General features: G+C 33.4%; 1 long non-coding RNA gene across 1 annotated transcript; it reads left to right on the top strand.

Annotated features, from left to right (window-relative positions):
* The first annotated feature begins 1,865 nt into the window (after window positions 1–1,865).
* LOC139852879 (uncharacterized) lies at window positions 1,866–4,950 on the top strand. The gene is made up of 2 exons (XR_011761212.1): window positions 1,866–3,685; window positions 4,722–4,950. It is a non-coding gene; the product is annotated as an uncharacterized lncRNA (long non-coding RNA).
* The last annotated feature ends 12,875 nt before the right edge of the window (window positions 4,951–17,825 follow it).

Raw genomic sequence — 17,825 nt, 5'->3', positions numbered from 1 at the left:
CCACCTACAAAATTTTCAAGACTTGCCTACATTTTCAACTTGGGTCAAACGTGTAAGTTGGCAGGGACACGCTAACCCTGTGTGCCATAGCACCCACCAATCCCACCCCGAAAGAGACCTGTGCCGGAAAAGTACCTCCTCCCAGTACCCACAGTGACGGCAAGGCGATCTTTACCCCAGCTAGCTAGACCCCCGAAAACACTTCACAAATTTTCCCCCGGAGGGAGAAATAATTCCATGCGGGGCGCCCAGACTGAGAATCGAACTTGCGCCTTTATTGGGTCAAAGCTTCCCCCACTGTGGGCCCAGGGATCAAAGGCATCGGGTACCACTGAGCTATAAGCTCGTTGGTTACATTTTCAACTTGTTAGCATCATCATGAGGAGCATATATGTTAACAATAATGAATCATTATCCCTCTCTTTCCACTTCCCCTTAACCGCAATTAAGAAATCATCCACGCTAGATTGTTCGGCAGTGAATCCGTTAGTATTCCAAATCAACATCATGCCTCCTGATTTCCCAACCATATCTTTTTGTTCAAACCCAAAATCATCAGACCCCCATATAATGTTTATCCATTTACTGTTAACGTTTTTGCATTTCGTTTCTCTGCAGTGCTACAATATCAGGTTTTTCACGATTTATAAATCTCTTAAAATCTCATATTTTTCTTTTTTTTTACCCGACCTAAACCCACGAATGTTTAAAGAATGTATTTTTATGGTTTAACTGAATAAAATGATAATTAAGAGAAAAGGTTAGACATGTCCCTCTTCCCATTTGAGGCCAACTTGATTTGCGAATTCCTTTAATCCGATGTTATCTTCTGATTTACTCAAGTGGTCTCCATCACAAGCCGTAACTAATTTCCTAGGCTTGATGTGACTCGAATACTTGATCTATTATCTTTTGATTTTTGCCCAGAATGTTGACAGCTTTTGGATTTTTTTATTTCTTTGAGTTGCTCTTCCTTTCCCCTTTATGCTTCGATCGCGTCAAACACTTAGCTCTCATAATCATTGAAGACGCATGCCCGTTTCGGATACCCTGCCATGCTTCATTACTTGTTGATTTCTCCTAGGCATGTATCTCAATAATTTATGATGTTGTCACAAATTCCTGCCGTCATTGAAATTGTGTCCTCCTCTGTGAAGGAGTCGTCGCTATCAATCGGATTTATTTCAATCTCGTTTTTTCTCTATTTTATTATATTAGTAGAAAGTAGAAATAATAAAGTAATTAAAATTATGTTTAGGTTATTTATGCCCCTTTCATAATTTTTTAATTTTCTTATCTAAAGTTTACTTACAATTTATATTTACAATTACTCTCAATGGGGAATCTACTTGTTAGTTCAAGGTTCTGTGACACAATTAGTTATTTAAATTTTCTCACAAAAGACCATTAATTCAATATTACATGAGACATCACTAAATAAAAGCATAGAACTCCATATACTTTTAGAATTTAAGTTTTCATAGTTTAAACCATTAAGATATTTAAAATGACCCACTTAAATATTAAATATTAAATTTCTATATTCTATATATACTTATACTTATACAAGACCACGGATAATGGTGACGCCTACATGGAGTGAAAGATGTGCACTTTTTGGGGCAAGTCAGTGACTGGACCATGCCATTTTATAGGAAAGCTGTTATGGGGGTTTTTGTCATAGCATGACAGTGACGTGACATTTTATTTTTGATTTTTTGTTTGGTTGTTTTAATTAGTTTTTATTAAGGTAAAATAATAAAATACAAAAAATAAAAAAGACTTAATTAAAAAAAAAACACTAAAGTATATATTTTTTATTAAGATCTACGGAGTATCACCTAATCTACACAATACCCAATCTTTGAACACAGTACCCAAAATTTTCTTTTCTTTCAATTCTAGTTTGTGGTACATCTTTGAACACAATACCCGCCGGAGGGGGTGATTCTGCCGTCGCCGGAGAGGCTGCCGTCGGCCAAAAACAAACACCACCTCAATCTTCTTCTTCATCATAGCTACCATCGTTGCAGGTTTATTTTTCATTTTCTTTTTTTTTGTTTTCAATTATTTATATTTAACTTCTTCATCCTCAAACCTCTCCAACGGGTATAATCCATCCACCAATCATAGCTTGACACGTACGCAAGGCGCCCCTCCCTCACCCCCGTCATCCGGCGACAAACGCCTCGGGACAAACGCCCACCGCCCATTTCCGGCGTTTGTGGCGGCATAGTGGCTAATGCCGTTGCGTTATCTGTGGTCTAAAAGAAAGTTTAATTTAGCCTAATTGTCATTATAACCGTATTAGTAGCAACTAATGACGTGTAATTTACAGCTGTCAAATTGCCAAAACATCGACCCTTTATCTCTCATTCAAATCAATTTTTCCAGATCCAATTTGTTCAACTATGAAATCAACCCAAAAATCGGTACAAAATATGAAATCAAACAAAGAAGTCAAATCGATGGAATTTTAGCTAGATGATTTTTTTGAGATTATTACGATTTTGAAGGAACAAAATCTCTCATCGGGCTTGAACCAGGTAAATCAGATATTATCTGATTGTCATCGTCCAAAATTATAACCATTAACGGCGATTTCAGGATGTGAACTCGATCAATTATGACCATATCATAATAAATATTCGTGTGCAGTTTCGTTTGTAATTTATTGATTTCATCTCATAGTTTATTTTTAATCTGATATTTTTGTAGACACTTTTTATCCTGTCATCATCTTTTTAGTCAAATAATTTTTAATTATATTATATTTTGTTCGTTAATTAATATGGGTCTGGATGTATTAATATTGTTTCATATTTGCAAATTCTGGAATGCAAAACAATAAGGATCTGAGTATGTTGATGCATACATTTGGTGGACTTGGACCCGGTAGCGTGTCTGCTCCAAATGTGTCTGATGGTAATAATTTCGTTTAGATTCATATACTTCTTTCTTCACCTTCAAAAACATGATTTGTAGACAAATTTAAATATCTAAGTTTTGATTTTAAGTAGTTTACATCATGAAAATGGGAGTTTGAAATCACATTTAGTAGACATTTATTAATGATCAAATAAAAAGGAAAATTGTTTCATTTGTATTTGGTGTTCTGATTGTTTTGCGGTTATACATAATCATCATATGAGCTACAAGAATAATTTTTTAATACACATTTATTAATGATCAAATAAAAAGGAAAATTGTGTAGTTTGTTGTACAGTTAAATCCTTGATAGATGATAACATTGTTTCATTTGAAGTGGTAGAAAACTGAGTTCATTATTTTGCGCCCATTAGGCTGTATAATAGGTTGGATGCATCAACTAAATGTCCCGAAGATCTATTCAAATGAAATACATTTAGTGAATATGTGGTTAGTTGGTTAGCACTATGTTAGGGTAGTGCTGAAAATCTTGAACATGAAGCATCAACCACTAGAATAAAATATCTTACCAGTAGTAACCTAATGATCATGAGGTTTGAATTCTATGTTAACACAAAAACTATAGTACTTCTATTTTATATGGTTTGCTTAATTGTTTACTCATGATTACTTACGACTTCTTTAGTTGAAAAGCTTTGCGTGTAGCCATAAATTACAATGATAAGTTTCAAGGACTGCAGGCGAATTGAAATTCGTCCTGAGATTGCAGCTATGGTACGGATATACAAGCAATTTGGTATGTTTTTTAACCTACAATATATTAGTTACCTACATTGAGTTTCATATGTTTAGCAAATACTGCTAAATTACATCCTATTATCATTAACATAGTATTACTTAAAATTTGTGATGTTTTGAATCCACAAAACCTTGACACGTTATAAAACTGAGGAGCTAGGTTGATATCTTTTAGTAATATTAAAGCTTTGATTATCAAGGTTCTTAGTGTTTGATTCCTATGATTCGAGTATCGTTATTTTAAGATGCAAGAGCACTCGCTGATTGAATTTACTTACAAAAGTCACCTTGCCTTTGATTTAATTGAAAGTAATAGTGAAGAAATATAAATAAGGATAACATTTGTAACTTATTGTTGATATATAATGTAGTGTACTTTAGGTTGACTTTAGTAAATATGGTTTTGGGTTGAAAATGGATCATTTGTTAAGCATGTTGAGTACCTAGATTGTGAAAAGAAACATATTTTAGTTCATATCTAATATATTTACGGTTATTATTACACTAATATAACAATGTCATAACGATTTAATCCTTTGTAATGTATTTATAACTGGTTAAACGTTTATTATATTTGTGTCTGTTTCATATGCTCATGTGTGTCAATTTTACTTTGTGTGTTTCATTCAACCAAGGATCAACAAAAGACCTCTAATAATATACATACACATTTATATTTACACTCACATTATAGTTGAAACCACACCCCGAAATGAAGCATTGATATTGGTAATTACTTCGATTATCATAAGATATGTAGTTAATTGTGTGAAGTTCTTTGACAGTCTGTTCAAGGTTTGATGAGACAAATTATTATATGCTAAAAGTTTATAAACCAATGTTCTTTTATTTTATATTATACTTGTATGTTCTTTTATTTTATATTATACTTATATGAAATAGCTGAAAGCCTCATCCTCATAGAACCCACAAAGTATCCTTTATATTTTAGAAGAGATGTTTTATGCAGTTGAAGGTATGTATACTTCAAGATCATAAATGATCCTCTACGCTCTTTTTTTTTTTGTGTGCAGTTAAAGATTCGATGATGCTTTCAAACGATCTAAATGTCACCAATGGGAGAACTAAAAGCTTATAATGGTTCATTTGTTTGACCATGCTATAACCGGTCTCATGTTCTTTAATATAAAGAAGGAACAAATGTCAATGAGTGTGTAATATGAATTAACCAACTATTGAGTTGTTTCCATATGTAATTTCATATAAATATATACGTTTATCAGTCGGGAGGTGATTCTCGCACACTACAATTTGGTCCATGTACACTTAATTACCTAATCTATCCTTAATTATACTTATAATAATAATATAAGTTCAACTTTCTAGGTGCATAACTGCCAACTTATGAGACAAAAGTGTATAAGGATCAAAAAGTGGTGTGTGAGAATCATCTCCCTTATCAGAACGATAATTATATGAATATTATATAAGTGCTTAAAATAAAATATATGTTATAATTCAGTAGGCTTATAACTACCTTTAGTGGTTTGATTCTTGATGTTATAATTCAGTAGGCTTATAACTACCTTTAGTGATTTGATTCTTGATTAAGAATGCTAATAATGAAGTGCAAGAACAAAGGTGATAATAGAGAGAAAGAAACACTTTGTAAGTGTGAGAAAATGGTGCAAGTTTAATGCTTGCATTCATGGCTATTTATAGCAAAAATATCACAAGTTTAGGTAATACAATAATATTACTTTTGTGTATCAATAATTGACTATCCATTTATATATATATTTATATATTTATATATTATAACACTCCCCCTTGGATAGCAATTTTGTTTGTTGAAGATCAACTGTAAGTTACTGCCTCGTTAAAAACCTTGCTAAAGAAAACCCAGTGGGAAAAAAACTTTAGCTAAGGGAAAAAGAGTGCAGCATGGAGTTGACTCTCCCTCAAGTAGACATCGCTTCAGTTGTTACATCTTTTGAACATGTCTCATACCAATGTTATGAACGTGTGTTCTGAAAATAGCAGTTGGAAGTGCTTTCGTGAAAAGATCAGCAGAGTTTTTGCTGGATTGAACATATCTCATTTCAATCTCGTTGTCCTTAATGAGATTTTGAGTGTATGAGAAGAATCTAGGAGGTATGTGTTTGGTTCGGTCACTTTTGATATACCCTTCTTTCATCTGTGCTATGCAAGCTGCATTATCTTCATAGATAATTGTTGGACTTTTATCGCGTTCTAGTCCACAAGAATCAGTAATGATTTGTGTCATTGATCTCAACCAAAAACATTCTCGAGTAGCTTCATGTAATGCAATCACTTCGGCATGATTTGATGATGTAGCAACAAGTGTTTGTTTTTGAGAACGCCATGATATTGCAGTACCTCCATTTAGAAATACATATCCAGTTTGAGATTTAGCTTTATGTGGATCAGATAAATAACCTGCATCAGCATAACCAACCAAATCTTGTTTTGATTCGTTAGAATAAAATAATCCTAAATCAGTAGTTCCTCGAAGGTATCGAAATATGTGTTTGATCCCATTCCAGTGTCTTTTGGTAGGAGCAGAGCTGAACCTTGCCAACAAATTAACTGCAAAAGAAATGTCAGGTCTTGTACAATTTGTAAGATACATAAGAGCTCTAATTGCACTAAGATATGGTACTTCTGGTCCAAGAATATCTTCATGATCTTCACATGGACGAAATGGATCAGTTTCAACATTGAGTGATCTAACAACCATAGGAGTACTTAATGGTTTTGCCTTGTCCATATTGAAACGTTTCAGAATCTTTTCAGTATATGTTGTTTGATGTACAAGTAAACCATTAGGCATATGCTCAATTTGTAAACCAAGGCAATACTTGGTTTTTCCGAGATCTTTCATTTCAAATTCTTTCTTTAGAAGTTGAATGGCTTCATGGATCTCTTTATTTGTACCTATGATGTTAAGATCATCAACATAAACAGCTATGATCACATATCCGGATGTTGTTTTCTTAATAAAAACACAAGGACAAGTAAGGTTATTTGTATACCCTTTGCTTATCAAGTAATCACTTAATCGGTTATACCACATACGTCCCGATTGTTTTAACCCATATAAAGATCTTTGTAATTTAATCGAATACTTTTCTTTGGATTTTGCATTTGATGCTTCTGGTACCTTAAATCCTTCAGGTATCTTCATATATATATCACTATCAAGTGATCCATATAGATAAGCAGTTACAACATCCATGAGATGCATTTCTAAATTTTTAGAAACTGCCAGGCTGATTAAGTATCTAAAAGTAATTGCATCCATAACAGGGGAATAAGTTTCTTCATAATCAATTCCCGGTCTTTGAGAAAAACCTTGAGCTACAAGTCTAGCTTTATACCTTGTAACTTCATTTTTCTCATTTCTTTTTCTGACAAAAATCCATCTGTATCCTACAGGTTTCACATTTTTAGGAGTGAGAATGATGGATCCGAAAACTTTTCTTTTATTGAGTGATTCTAATTCAGCTCTTATTGCTTCTTTCCATTGAGCCCAATCATGTCTATTTTGACATTCAACCATAGATGTTGGTTCTGGATCATCATCATTATTCATGATGTCATATGCAACATTAAATGAAAATTTCTCATCAAGATTTTTCATTTCATTTCGGTTCCATAATATTTTTGAATGTGCATAATTGATTGCAATTTCTGTATTGACATCATCAATCTCCTCTGCAGTAGGAGTACTGATTTGTGGTTCTTCTTGAACACTTTTTTTTACCTTATTATCAGCTGATTTTCTTTTAAGAGGATTTTTATCTTTGGAACCAACTGGTCTCCCACGTTTCAGACGTGGCATAGATTCTTGAGTGACTACATTATCAGTTTTTCGATTTGGAATCTCAACTCGAGCTGGAGTATTAACTGCTGGTATATATGATTTAGTCACCCTTTTTGTATCTGTGAATGCATCAGGAAATTGATTTGCAAGTTCCTGTATATGCATTATCTTTTGAACTTCTATCTCGCATTCTTTTGTGCGAGGATCAAGATACTTTAATTGAGGTTCACACCATGAAACATCATTTTCTTTATTTTTTATTTCTCCCCCTAATCTAGGAAACAATGTTTCATTAAAATGACAATCAGCAAAACGTGCTGTAAAAACATCACCTGTCATAGGTTCAATATACCTTATGATTGAAGATGTTTCATATCCAACATATATTCTCAACCTCCTTTGAGGACCCATTTTTGTACGTTGTGGTGGCGCAATTGGAACATATACTGCACAACCAAATGTTCTAAGGTGGGAAATATTTGGCTCTTGACCAAAAGCAAGTTGTAGGGGGGAATATTTATGACTTGCACTTGGTCTGATGCGAATCAATGCAGCAGCATGTAAAATTGCATGACCCCATATAGATACAGGGAGTTTTGTTCTCATTATCAATGGTCTAGCGATTAACTGTAAACGTTTAATCAGTGACTCGGCTAAACCATTTTGTGTATGCACATGAGCAACAGAATGTTCAACAACAATTCCTATAGACATGCAATAGTCATTAAATGCTTGAGATGTAAACTCACCAGCATTATCAAGTCTCACCTTTTTAATGATGTAATCAGGAAAATGTGCTCTCAATTTAATAATTTCGGCAAGAAATTTTGCAAATGCCACATTACGGCTTGATAACAGACAAACATGAGACCATCTACTAGATGCGTCTATTAGGACCATGAAATATCTAAATGGTCCACATGGTGGATAAATTGGTCCACAAATATCACCTTGAATTCTTTCAAGAAACATTGGTGATTCTTTCTCAACCTTAAGTGGTGAGGGTCTAGTTATCAATTTTCCAAGAGAGCAAGATATACATGGAACCATTGTATCATGAAGGATTTTTCTATCCTTCAGTGGATGTCCATGTGTACATTCAATAATTCTTTTCATCATTGTTGATCCTGGATGGCCCAATCTGTTATGCCATAAATTAAATACACCAGGATCAATATACTTTTCTTTAATCACCATATGTGCTTCTGGTACATTTATATGTGTATAATGTAATCCAGAATTAAGTCTTGGCAGTTTTTCAATCACGTGATTCTTGTTAGTGATACTTAAATATTTCTCATTTTCTGCCGTTACTGACTGATAATCATATCCATTAAGGTATATGTCAGAAAAACTTAATAAATTTCTACTTAACTTAGGAGAGAATAAGGCATTATTAATTAAAAATGTTGTACCGTTTGGTAATATGAATTTTGCCTTTCCTATCCCTTCTATCAAGTTAGCAGCACCTGATATTGTATGTATAGTTTCTTCCGTTGGTTTCGAATCAATGAAATATTTTTCAGATTTAAGTATAGTGTGTGTAGTACCACTATCTGCTATACAGAGATCTCCACTACTTGATTGATGTTGTGTTCCAGCAGAATTCATATTAAACTTTATATATAAGAAACAAACAGTAAGTATATAAATGTTACACAAAATGTTTATTACACACAAATAGATAAAACTGAAACATTTGACATACATAGAATTGAAACATCAAACATAGAACTGGAATATTTGATAAAACATATAGAACTGAAAAATTTGAGAAAACACGATGACAAAGGTTAAATCGTTTTATTTATAAAAGAAACATATTAATTTAATTCAAGAAATCTTCATATAAATCAGATGGTTGCTCTGTGACTGTTGGATCAATATTATCCACAAAATTTACTTCCTTTTCTTTACCTTTCAGCGAATCCTGATACATCTTAACATGATGTTTAGATGTTCGGCAAGTATTAACCCAGTGGCCCATTCTACTACATCTGTAACAAGATTCTTCAGAATTTTTAGAAGAATTTTCTTCAACATCTTGTTTAGTGGGCTTGTTTTGTGGTTGATATTTATATTTTCGTGGATTATTATTTCTTTGACCACCACGGCCACGACCACGGCCACGTCCACGCCCATTCCCATTACCATAAGGATGGTTTCTACCATAGTTATGGCTTTTGGCATGATGATGGCGATGGTTATTATAACCACGACCTTGCCCGCGTCCTTGTCCCTGTTTATAATTATTTGCAGTATTTGCTTCAGGGATTGCAAGTGTACCAGTAGGACGGGATTGCTGATTTTTCATTAATAGCTCATCATTTTGCTCTGCAACCAAGAGATATGAATTAAGTTCAGGATATGTGTTGAACTTTAGCATTCTCAAATTTCTTTGCACTGTGATGTTGGCAGCATTCATTGTGGAGAAAGTTTTCTCCAACATGTCTGCATCACTTATTTCATGTCCACAGAATTTAAGTTGTGAGACTGTATTATACAGAGCTGAGTTGTATTCATTTACTTTCTTAAAGTCTTGGAACCTTAATGTTCTCCATTGATTCATAGCAGCTGGAAGTAAAATTTCTCTTTGATTATTGAATCTGCTTTTGAGACCTTCCCATAAAACATGGGGATCTTCTACAGTCACATAATTATTTTGTAAGCATTCATCAATATGTTGATGAATAAAGCAACATGCCGTTGCTTGTTCTTTTTCAGAACAAGTGTTGTTTTCATTTATGGTTTCAAGAATGCCCATTGATTTAAGATGCATTTTTACTTTTATAACCCATGGCATGTAGTTGTTTCCCGTTGATTCTAAAGGAGTAAATTTAAGCTTTTTCAGATTCGACATTTTCTATTATCAAAAATTAAAACAAACAACATGATAAATTAGAGTCAATTTATATTCATAAGTATATAAACATTAAACATAAATTTAATATAACATAAATGATAAGTAGGCGACAGTGTCGACCATATGTAAGCAATCATAAATAAATGTTATATAACATAAATGATAATTAGGTGACAGTGTCGACCATATAAATGTTAGATAATAGAAATATAAATGTTAGTAACATAAATGATAATTAGGCGACAGTGTCGACCATATATTATTCAGGTGGTATAACCGACCATATATCATTTAGGTGGCAGAGTCAACCATAATTAGTATTAAGATTATCGTGCTGATAACGTGTTATAATTCAGTAGGCTTATAACTACCTTTAGTGGTTTGATTCTTGATGTTATAATTCAGTAGGCTTATAACTACCTTTAGTGGTTTGATTCTTGATTAAGAATGCTAATAATGAAGTGTAAGAACAAAGATGATAATGGAGAGAAAGAAAGAAACACTTTGTAAGTGTGAGAAAATGGTGCAAGTTTAATGCTTGCATTCATGGCTATTTATAGCAAAAATATCACAAGTTTAGGTAATACAATAATATTACTTTTGTGTATCAATAATTGACTATCCATTTATATATATATTTATATATTATAACAATATAATGTTACATATGTTATTTATAGTCTTTCAATTCGATAGCTCATATAAGGATATAAATTATAAAATCCATATTTAAAACGGGTTTTGAGCAGTCATGCAACGCACGGGCTTAAAACCTAGTTTAGATATAAACAACTCACACGTAAGCTACAACTCATTTTCTAATTACACACTCGGTTACAACTCCTTTTCTAATTACACAGTTACCTACAATGTTTTTTTTTCTTTCAAAATAGCTTTATTTTGTAGCTCTTTACAAAAATAGAAATTCGAATATAAATTTTACAAAAATAGGAAAAACAGTGATTCAAAAGCAAATTTGCCGGTTTCGCCAAACTGATTTTTCAATTGCCGGTTTGGCCACGTGTTTGATTCTCTGTCAAACCGGCAAATGAAATGCCGGTTTGACTCTTTGACTAGAACATTTTTAAGCACCAACCGCCTTATCATTTATTCTCAATCCGTGACTTAAATACTGCGAACCAAAAGATGCCACGTGTACAAACCGGCAAATGAAAGGCCGGTTTGTATCGTTATATATACCGACGTCTGCTTCATTGGTTTGTATAACTCCTTCAATCTCATACACTTTTTGAATACACGATACACTATTTTACAATGAATCCCGCCCAACCTCGAGCAACTCCGCTCGATGAATCACCATTATTTTTGCAATCTCAAGGAACTCACAGAGCGTACAAGTTTTTTTATGGGTGTTGTTCAAGATGTTGGTGTTCCTGATAGATCCGAAAAAGTTAAACCAAGACGATCGGATCGGGGTTTATGGCATCATATGGAAGGTCTGGCAGCTGCAGACGAGTTTATAAATGCGCAGATTTACCTTTATATTCAACAAACGGGTTTAGGGCAGGTTTTCAAAATAGGGTACCAACTACTGGATCACGCTCTTATATCAGCGTTGGTTGTTCGGTGGCGGCCAGAGACGCATACCTTCCACTTCCCTATTGGTAAAATGTAATTAACCCAATAATTTGTATTTAATTTAATTTGTATTTAAATTGATTAAATGTAAAATATATATAATTTGTATTTTAATATATATATATATATATATATATATATATATATATATATATATATATATATAATTCATATATAAATGTATAATTTGTATTTAAATTGATTAAATATAAAATATATATAATTCATATTTAAATTAATTTATTCGTATATATATATTATATATTATAATAATAATAATAATAATAATAATAATAATAATAATAATAATAATAATAATAATAATAATAATAATAATAATAATAATAATAATAATAATAATAATTCATATATTTATATATGATTCGTATATATACATAAATATTCGTATATATATTATTTATATTCGTATATATGCTTTGCGTAGGAGAAGCAACGATAACGTTGCAATGTTCAAATTTTATGGGCTTTACCCATAAATGGAGATGTTGTGTCGGGTGTATGGCATAATAAGACGCCGGATCAATGGTCTGACTTTGCTTGCCAATATTTAGGGATTGATATTCCTCCTAATAAAATAAAATCAGGACACATCTTAATATCTGCTCTATGTGCGGAGTTGAATGAGCCCGTTGGTGATACTGTTAGATCTCACATATAATGGGCTAGAGTTTATATGTTAGCTGCCTTGTCTTCCTTTCTATTCCTCGACGGTAATTCCACCAATGCTCCGTTAAACTATGTGTATCACCTCATAGACTTTGAACGTTTGAGTTGGGGTAGTGCGGTGCTCGCACATGTATATAGAAATTTGTGTTGTACAACAGAAAAGACAGACCAATCAGGCCTAAATGGTGCAATGCTTTTAGTACAGCATTGGTTGTATGAAATAATTCCTAGTCTTGCGCCACGTATTTTGCACGATATAGACTTTACATCCAATGCTCCTTTAAATGGACCGTATGGTGTGAGATATATTATTTGTAATTTATATATTTCTAGTTACATCTAGTTCTTTTGATTATTTGTAACTATATAAGTAACTTTCATTAATGTAGGTAGTATGGACCAAAGAGCTTCGAACATACACCCACACATGTATTGAGTACGTGTCGCTCAGCATTGTCGGGGATACGCCCTAATGAGGTATATAAAGAGGATATATAATTCTACATATAAAGTTTATAAATTATATGTAGATATTAAAATAAACTAATATTTTGTTATGTTGTTGAAGTTTCTTTGGCTTCCGTATGGAACGATTATCAACCGTCTACCCACTGAGTGTAGAGTTGATGTTAACTTGTGGACATACCGTGGCGCTATTCTATTTTGGGCTACAATTGAGATGCATCTCCAGATAGGGTATGTAGACAGTTCGGATGGATTCAGGATATTCAAACGTCGGACTTGTTGTTCACATCGCAACAACATCATGTCATACACGGCACAACCCTACGGTCAAGAGCAAACGCAGATATAAGGCTAACGAAACCGCAAGTTGACTACATAAGCCAGTGGTATGAACGAGCTCAGAGGGTCTATATTCCTACGTCGGGGGTGGGCACGACCACGACTGGTCGTTACTTTTCGTGGTACTACGTGCGTACAATAGTTACAATACGTGATATTAGGAGACCACAACCCACTAACCAAATCGTGATTGGGCAACAAAAGAGAATCTTTATGTAAGTAAAATAATTATTTTATAGCATTTGTGTGAAGTGAATTAGTTTTAATATTTGTTTACATTTACCTATTGTGCAGGAGGAGGGTTTAACAAGGATAAGTGCGATGACTACATTTCAAATGCAACCAAAAAGTCAATCAAACCTGCAGGATTTTGTTGACATTTCGCGTCATTTGATGGGCGTCACGCATCAAACTCAGCATGATCCGGGGTTCCAGTTCTATGGTACACAAAACTACCAATGGCCGGATTATGGTTTTCCTCAATATACAAATCAGGGTCAATCATCCAGTGCCACCCCGAACCAGAACGTGTCTATAGGGGATTATGGTTATGGTAGTACCCCTCGTCAAACACCAAGGAACTGTGCGTTTGATATGGGAAGTTCATCATATGGATATCAAACTCCAAGGAACTCTGCGTTTGATTTGGGATCTTAACGAACTCAATCATATGTTCGGCGAAACTCTCCTTTGGCATTCCCGAATATGGGAGGTACATCACAAGTTGATCAGAATGTACATGATGTGGCAGAACTAGGAGATGATGAGCCCGACCCACAACCACAGCAACTCCGGAGGAGTGACCGGGTTTCAAATCCACCGCCATGTGGTACCGGTGGACACAAACATGGGCATAGACGTAGACGTTCATTGAGCGTATTATTAATGATTGTAATAGTTTAGTTTTTTAATGAGAACTCGTTATTATCCTTTATTATAATGATCGTATTTTTATTATAATGAATAATGTAATAATTGAAAACTCGTTTTACAATCAAATTAATAAACTAAAAATTATATTACGTAATAAAAAATTACACTCATTATTAATATACTAATAATTAAATAATAGAAACATAACATAATATGAAAAATAAAAAATAAACTCATTATTAATAAACTAATAAATATTTTTATAAAAATCATAATAAATATTAAATAATACAAACATAACATAATATGGAAAAAAAAATAAAAAATTTTACAAACCGCCATTTCGAAAGCCGGTTTGCACTGTTAGGGCAAATGTGGCTTAAAAATATTATAAAATGTAACTGGGAAGCCAAATCGGCAAATGAAACATCGGTTTGGCCCCAAAACTGGCAAACCGGCAAATGAAACACCGGTTTACCTATTTTTATAAAAAAATTGTTTGAATTTTTATTTCTGTAATATAGTTAGAAAATATATCTATTTTGGAAAGAAAAAAAAAATCCACCTACAACTCATTTTCTAATTCCACACTTTCCCCGGCATTATATTGCCAAAATAAAACAAGGAAATGGCAGGAAACAAGCACCCATTACTCCCATTTACTCCTAAAAACTTGACCAATGTACCCACTATTTGACCAAATCTGACTACCACACCCTTCAACATTCAGTTTAATACTAAAATCAATTACGGAAACAAGAATAGCAATCAAGTAATGTAGGTCTTAATTATAAGTTAATAATGAATATAAATTATATATTCTGAGGTATAAAGGGCATGTGATAATATAATAGGTCGAGTAATGCTGCAACCGTACCATCTACCTCCTCAAATGTTCTTTGAAACCAGAGTCTCAAGATGAATGATGAAAAGGAAACATTATCGTTAAGAGAAAATGAAGAAAAAGGTACTGCACTTGTGAAGATGTTAAAGAACCAACTGTTGTTGTAATGAGCTGCAGTAAGCCACATATGGCTATTGAAGAGCATGTATGTGTTGCAACCGTACCATCTATTTTGTGTACCAAATTCGTAGGAAGAAATGGGTTCCAGGATATCGTAAAAGAAGAAGGCGACTGAATAAACGTTGAAAGCAGTCTAAGAGATTGATATTCAAAGGCGTTTCAGGAAAAGACACTAACATAGTAACATTGTCGTTTGTATGAAGGATTATCATATGTGCATGATGGCTGGTGCAAGTGTAGAAGCAGTAAATCATACATTTTTGAGATTTGTGATATAAAAATGTATCTAAATACTGTTTTTTTACTGATTGAGAGTATTGGTGCATATTGTTAGTCCCAAGTTTCATTATAAGCATTACGTTGTGGTAATATGCGGTGTGTAGTACTATACGAGTTAATATACGTTTAATGTTAAACTACACACTGTTTGTGCAACCGCACGGATGCAGAATGCATCCGTACAGGTTCAGTGTGCAACCGTACGGTTGTGTCAGCAACCGCACGGTTACAAGTGCTGGTAGTATTTAATGTTAATCTCGGGTACATTGTTAGGGTTATGAACTCTAAACCATCCCAACACTTGTATCCGACATCCAGAGGTACTAGCACTCTTGTGGGTTGATCTAATACATTCTAAAGTCATAATAACACGTTTAGATCTTGGTTTTTAATTGATTGTTTGATATAAAACTCAATATCGAGTTATTCCGCACTCGATATTAAAGTCTACATCGTTTAATCCTGTTTACACGATCTTACAGAGAGTATACATGGTGATTAGATGGACCATTCTGCTATGTTACTCTGATATTTTAGACATAAAAATATATCTATTTCAACAATTACTAGCACACAAATATTTGTTGAGAATTCGACCACGGAAATATTTGTTTTAATCGTCGAGATTATTGGTTTGTGGTAGTTGAAACGGTGAAGGGAACGATTATCAGGCGTGAGTGAACGACACCACTTTGTATATGCTCTTAAAAGCATCAAATGCCAAATGGCATTAATTGTGCTTGACCATATGTACGTATAATTAAGAAAACATTAGGCCGTTGGTACATGTGGTTTGTATATAATTTCATAAGGTAACCTTAACTTTGTTTTTTGCATTGTTGGTACTTGTGCTTTGCTGAATTTTCGTGGTTGGTACCCTATTGTAACGTCCGTCACTTTTTAACCGATACCCTATAACGACCTCGATTTTTCGCTTAAAAATTTAACGACCGTTACTTAAATCCTATGAAATCACCAGAAATTGTATCGAGCAATTGGGAGAGGTTTCATGTCATTTTGTGTAAAATAAAAAGTTTCAGAAAGCCCCTAAGAACTTCCCAAAACCAGCTCATGTCCCATCCCCTTATATTTTTGCTTGTTCCGGTCACTAAGTAATTAGGAAATCTAACCTAACTTGATAACCAAATAACCCAAAGCATTTAATAATGTAATACGTAACACATATTAAAATAATATATTTTTAAATGTTCTTAGGAAATAATGAAAAAAAATTATAATATGACAAATTATAGAATTTAAGTAACGGTCGTTAAATATTTAACCTAAATAATCGAGGTCGTTACAAGTTATCGTTTAAAAAGTGAGGGACGTTACTATGGGGTATCAACCACGAAAATTCAGCAAAACACGAATACCAACGATGCAAAAAACAAAGTTAAGGTTTTCTCATAAAATTGTATACAAACCACAAATACCATGAACGTAAAATTTTTTATAACTAATCAATTCAACTCGATTACCCGTTCTATTCCTTACCTAAACAAAATAATTGGCAAAACGATATGGTTATTTTTTGCAAGATTAATAGATTCATATGAACATTGCACAATGTACACGTTTTCACAAAATATGGTAGCATCTTCATCAATGGAAAAAAAATCCTGAATGTCCCCATACCCTAATAAGTGTGTCACCTTATTAGAAGGTGTATAATATGGCCTAAGAAACTCCTCAAAAGTAAAAGTGAATGGTCAAAAAGAAATCGAATAAATAGGCAATCAAATTAAACGCAGCTCTATGTAGTTAAAAAACAATGAAAACACGAACATGATCATATCGTATCATATTTTTTTTGAAAGGCAAGTTGTCGGCATCGGATACTCGCATGCACGCACTTTCTGGACAATCCTTGAACTATCACGAGGGGCAGACAGATCGGGTTTGAATCCCGAATGAATACGGGATTCGGGAGAAAACCCCTTTGAGTCAATCTGGAGCTCCATATTTCAAGCAGATTAATTAATAGGATAGGCAGAGCGATGCTCGAACCAATGACCTAAACCCAAACCTCAAGCACAAAGTGTGGGAATACCATTGAAACAAAACTACAATGTTAACATGATCATAATATCATATACTCTACTAATGTAACTTACTCATGTAGTTCTTTATAACTAGCATAGCAACTCACACTTATAATAAACAATAATGGAAAGAATTGTGACCCTAACAAATCAATA

Source organism: Rutidosis leptorrhynchoides, chromosome 6, assembly GCF_046630445.1.
Source record: "Rutidosis leptorrhynchoides isolate AG116_Rl617_1_P2 chromosome 6, CSIRO_AGI_Rlap_v1, whole genome shotgun sequence".
NCBI classification, from domain to species: domain Eukaryota; kingdom Viridiplantae; phylum Streptophyta; class Magnoliopsida; order Asterales; family Asteraceae; genus Rutidosis; species Rutidosis leptorrhynchoides.
Note: the sequence above shows the minus strand (reverse complement) of the source record. Positions and strands in the feature narration are given on the sequence as shown.